General features: G+C 40.1%; 1 pseudogene across 1 annotated transcript; it reads right to left on the bottom strand.

The window, feature by feature from the left end:
* Window positions 1-630: 630 nt before the first annotated feature.
* Window positions 631-1772, bottom strand: LOC308520871 (elongation factor 1-alpha 1-like; annotated as a pseudogene). Its single transcript has one exon. The product of its transcript is annotated as an elongation factor 1-alpha 1-like (transcript).
* Window positions 1773-5886: the final 4114 nt, after the last annotated feature.

Raw genomic sequence — 5886 nt, 5'->3', positions numbered from 1 at the left:
AGGTATGGGAAATGGTTTAAAATTTGGTGTTCAAACCTCTACTCGGCACACCCTGCCTAGATGATCAAGTGGTCAGGCCTCAAAATGAGATAGTTACCTTTTAATGTTTTGATATAATCCTACTTTATGCGTATTAGTTAGGTATTGTTGCATCACAATATTACCACAAACTTAGTGACTTAACACATCACGCATTTATTATCACAGTTTCTGTGAATGAAGTGACTGAGCATGGCTTAACTAAGTCCTCTCTTCAGAGTCTTACAAGGCTGCAGTCAGGGTTGTTAGCTGGGGCTGCATTCTCATCTGAGACTTGACTGGGTAAGGATCCACTTCCTAGTTCATGTGGTGCTGGCAGCATTCAGTTCCTTGTGAGTGGGTGGGCTGAGGGCCCAAGTTCTTGCTGGTTGTTAGCTGGGGGCTGTCCTCAGTCCTTTGCCCTGTGGACTTTTCCAATATGGCCACTTGCTTCCTCAAAACCAGCGAGGGAGAGACAGTCTTTCATCAAGATAGGCATTATAATTTTATGTAACATAAATACACACATGTAATTTATGTACACCCAATCATTGCTGTACTGAAGTTATTAGAAATAAGTCAAAGATCTCACCCCTACTCAAGATGAGGGAATTATTCAAGAATGAGACTCTCAAGTGGTAAGGATGATGGGGGCCTCTTCAGCTCAGCAAATTTGCAAGCAATTATGAGTTGTGTGACAATCCAGCACAGGTGCATATCCAGCACTGACCTGGCCTGGATGGCTCAGGATAATCACCTGAGCTGTGAAGCCAGCTGCTTCCACTGGTGGGTCATTTTTGCTGTCACCAGCCACCCTGCCACAGAGAACATCTTTGACAGACATGTTCTTGACATTGAAGCCCACATTGTCCCCAGGAAGAGTTTCACTCAAAGCTTCATGGTGCATTTAATAGACTTCAGTTGTAATATTGACTGGAGCAAAGGTGACCACCATGCTGGGTTTGAGAACACCAGTTTCCACATGGTGCCCACAGGGACAGTACCAATACTGCCAGTTTTGTAGACATCTTGGAGGGGCAGACACAGGGGCTTGTCAGTTGGACGACTTGGTGGCAGGATGCAATCCAGAGCTTCAAGCATTGTGGTTCCACTGTCATTGCCATATTTTTGGGTGACCTCCCATCCCTTGAACCAAGGCTTATTGGCACTTGGCTCCAGCATGTTGTCACCATTCCAACCAGAAATTGGCACAAAGGCTACTATGTCAGGGTTGTAGCCAATTTTCTTAACAATTTCCTCGTATCTTTTCTGGCTGTAGGTTGGCTCAGTGGAATCCATTTTGTTAGCACCAACAATCAGCTGTTTCACACCCGGTGTGTAAGCCAGACGGGCATGCTCATGGTTCTGTCCATTCTTAGAGATATCTGCTTCAAAATCACCTGCAGCAACAATCAGGACAGCACAGTCAGCCCGAGATGTGCCTGAAATCATGTTTTTGAAGTTTCTATGTCCTGGGGCATCAGTGATGGTCACATAATACTTGCTGGTCTCGAATTTCCACAGGGAGATATCAATGGAGATGCCACGCTCATGTTCAGCTTTCAGTTTATCCAAGACCTAGGCATCCTTGCAGGAGCCCTTCCTCATCTCAGCAGCCTCCTTCTCAAAATTTTCAATGGTTCTTTTCAATGGTTGATCCCACTGCATTTGTAGATCAGATGGCCAGTGGTAGACTTGCCAGAATCTCTGTGTCCAATGACTTCAATGTTGACGTGAGTCTTTCCCTTTCCCATTTTGGGTTTGATTTACTGGTGGTTTTCAGGACACCTGTGTTCTGGTGACAAACCCCATTGGAAAAAGAATGTCCAGCAGGACTATGGCGCTTATATACGGCTCTGGCCCACCCTCCAGAACAGGGCGGAGCCAGCATGCCACAGACTTTTCCAGTTTACCCCTCGCCACCTCCACCCGCCCACTTTTTAGTTCTCCTCTATGACGACCCATCTTCATTACTGCCTCTTCATTTTTATTACCTGTCACTGCCAGCAAATTGGGAGCTCCCTTTCATCTCCTATCACCAGATATGTGTACTTTGGGTGGCATATTGGCAATATGTGTTGACAAATAAGTGAATCTTGCATTTATTTTTTATAATGTGCCCTTCCTCTACATCATCACTCATGTATACTTCTCTGCCCTCTTTACCACTTTCTGCTCTACAAGGCCTAAGCATTTTATAGCTGGAAGGAATCTTAGAAATGAAGCATCCAGCATTTTTCAAGGTGCAGACTATGAAGTTTCCTAGACTCTATAAGTACATTAGAGTACTTATTAAAAATGTATATTTCTGGGTGCCAACCCAGATCTACTGAATCAGAATCAAATGGATAGGGGTAATGAACAGTTCTTATTAACAATCTCCTGGGATATTCTCATGCAAATGAACATCCTAGTTTACTGTAGCACAATTCCTCAATTTAGAAATAGAACAAAAAGGAGTCCTTAGGACCTGAGGACTCCTTTAATATTATCAAATTAACTAATTTGATAATATTTGAGATTGTGACAAAGTTAATGCATTTTTAAATTTCTCTCTTTCTGATTTTGTGATATTTAAGGGCACATGTGAGTAGCAATGTTCATATTTTTAGCATCAAATTAACTTTCTAGAGAATGTGTTAGATTACTTAGATTAGTACAGCGGTTCTCAACCTGTGGGTCGCGACCCCTTTGAGGGTCTAATGACCCTTTCACAGGGGTCGTCTAAGACCATCGGAAAACACATATATAATTACATGTTGTTTTTGTGATTAACCACTATGCTTTAATTATGTTCAATTTGTAACAATGAAACTACATCCTGCATACCAGATATTTACATTACGATTCATAACAGTAGCAAAATTACAGTTATGAAGTAGCAACGAAAATAATTTTATGGTTGGGGGTCACTACAACATGAGGAACTGTATTAAAGGGTCGTGGCTTATAGGGAACTCATACAACTCAACAAAAGGAAGATAAACAATCCAATCAAAAAATGGGCAAAGGACCTAAATAGACACCTTTCAAAAGAGGACATTCAGAAAGCCAAGAAACATATGAAAACATGCTCAAAGTCACTAATCATCCAAGAGATGCAAATCAAAACAACAATGAGGTACCATCTCACACCTCAGCAATGAGGTATCATCAACAAATCAACAAATGACAAGTGCTGGTGAGGATGCGGAGAAAAAGGAACCCTCCTGCACTGCTGTTGGGAATGAAAACTATTGCAGACACTGTGGAGAACAGTATGAAGTTTCCTCAGAAAACTAAAAATGGAACTCCCATTTGACCCTGTGATCCCACTTCTAGGAATATATCCCAAGAAACTAGAAACACCAATCAGAAAGGATATATGCACCCCTATGTTCATAGCAGCACAATTTACCATAGCTAAGATCTGGAAACAGCCTAAGTGCCCATCAGCAGATGAATGGATTAGAAAACTGTGGTACATCTACACGATGGAATACTATGCTGCTGTGAAAAAGAAGGAACCATTTGCAACAGCATGGATGGAACTGGAGAGCATTATGCTAAGTGAAATAAGCCAGTCAATGAAGGAAAAATACCACATGATCTCACTCATTCATGGATAATAAAGACTATTATAAACTTATGAACAAAAATAGATACAGAGGCAGAGCTGCCTCGAACAGACTGTCAAACTACAGCGGGAAGGCCGGGGAGGGTTGGGGGGCAGGAGGGTGCGGGGATAAGAGATCAACCGAAGGACTTGTATGCATGCATATAAGCATAACCAATGGACATAAGACATTGCGGGGTAGAGGAGGCCAGGGGATTGTCAAGGGCGGGGGGGAAAAAGGAGACATATGTAATACTCTTTGTAATACTTTAAGCAATAAACAAGCAAATAAACAACAACAAAAAAAGGGGGGGGGAAGGGTCGTGGCATTAGGAAGGTTCAGAACCACTGGATTAGTAGCATGACATTGACTTGCAATGTAGACACGACGTCCTCGACTCTGCACAGGAAGCTGGCTTGTTCTCAGTTGGGTATGGTACAAATGAGAAACATTGATGATCATTCAGTAATGTTTACTGGGTCAGGTAATAAGAGTAAATCCAGTTTATGCTGTTAGGTTCTATAATTGGGTCTAGCATCGTTTTCTCAGTGTGCATCTCACGGGACTTTCTATGGTTTTCTTTGGTTTTGTATTTGTGTGTCTTGTTAGTGAGCGCAGTGGTAGAGCTGGGGAACTATTAGATTATACCACGAAGGTTTCTTTAAATATGATGCCTTTTTAGTTCATTTTGAAAGGACTTCAGTAATTTTCTCTTTTGGGGCAAAGTACTTCTGCCCACCTTAGAGAGCCTGACTGTAAGCAGAATGAAGTGCACATATGAACTGTGATATCTATGTTTAGTTGTCATATATTTTCTCTCTTCCTGTCCTGTCTTTAATCCTTCTCCTTCTTTCTCTTTTCTCCTTTTCCAACCCCTTCCCTTTTCTTCTTCTCTCTGACACATGTATACACAATTAAGGAGCAAAAGAAACAAATTATTATCACTCTCAAATTGTTAACAAAACTCAGATGTGTTTCTAATTTAAGAGCAAATTGCAGTTCTATTTTTAATTTTTCCATACACAGCTGCATACCATGTTATTCACAAATTTCCCTTTGCCAAAGATACTATTAAACGTCAATTTTTTCAAAAATCTAAGAACAGAATACATTTCCCCTTGAATATTGCCTTCAAGATCACAAATGGTCTTTTACTTGTTCTTTTCAAGAATTCTGAAGCGTTCTTTTAAAGATGTTACTGTATGTGTATAAATAGAACTGAAAAAACTGAACTATGTTCTTCCACAGCACTTAGAGGTGCCACGCCAAGTCCAAGCCCATGTGGACTTGCTTTTTGTTACATGAGCTTTACTTCTATACTGAACAGATTCACCCCATCACTGACTGCTGCCCTCCCTGTGGTCTGGCTATTGTCTCTTTATAATCAACTAAAAACATTACTTAGAAGTAGAGAACTTGAAGAAACTTTGAGTAATATCCTCTGGTCAATCACTTCCTCATAGACCTGCGACTCACATGGGTTGAATAACTTGCTTTTGCCTACAAATCTAGGCCACGACTAGAACCCAGTGCTCATGATGGTGTATTCTTATCTATCCCTATCATGCTTTTTTGGTCATTCCAACATAAGTCTATATAGCATGGTGCTTTTGATATAAGCTATGAGGGTTCAAACCAGAGATAAGATATTTTAAATGGGATTCTGATATTCATTAAACATTATCACAAGCTTTTAAGGCTTGTTCTTAAAGAAGAGTTTGGATAATAATATCCTTTTTTAAAACCTGTGGCTTAAGTTGGAGGGTGATATACTGACATAAATTTCCATAAACTCATTAGAAAAATGATTTCTATTCATATTTTCTCCTACTTTCTTTTTTTAAACCAAGTTTTAGGTCATTGTTTCCTGATTGTCAAGAACAAGATTTTAAAATTCCTGAATTAAGTATTATTGTCACTAGCTTATAGGTAAGAAAACTCTTAAGAAGAGTTTTTGAACTTGTTGCAAACATTTGTAAACATGATGAAACATGTGAAAATAAGCAAGACACTAAACCTTCCTGTCAGGTTTCTAAAACGTATGAAGTAGGGACAACAGTCACCCCACAGAGCTGTGGAGATGGACAAATAAAACAATGTATATGAAGTTAACACTGGATATGAGATTGCATCATAAAAATATTGTTGTATATTTTTTAAAGTTCTAATTTAAAATATGGATGGGGAAGGGTGTCTTTGGAGAATTTTAAGTATACCTTGATGCCAGCTTTCAGGGGTCTTTTGAGTGGGTTCCTAAAGGAGCTATATAAAT

This window comes from Myotis nattereri, assembly GCF_964212035.1.
Source record: "Myotis nattereri genome assembly, chromosome: 6".
NCBI lineage: Eukaryota > Metazoa > Chordata > Mammalia > Chiroptera > Vespertilionidae > Myotis > Myotis nattereri.
Note: the sequence above shows the minus strand (reverse complement) of the source record. Positions and strands in the feature narration are given on the sequence as shown.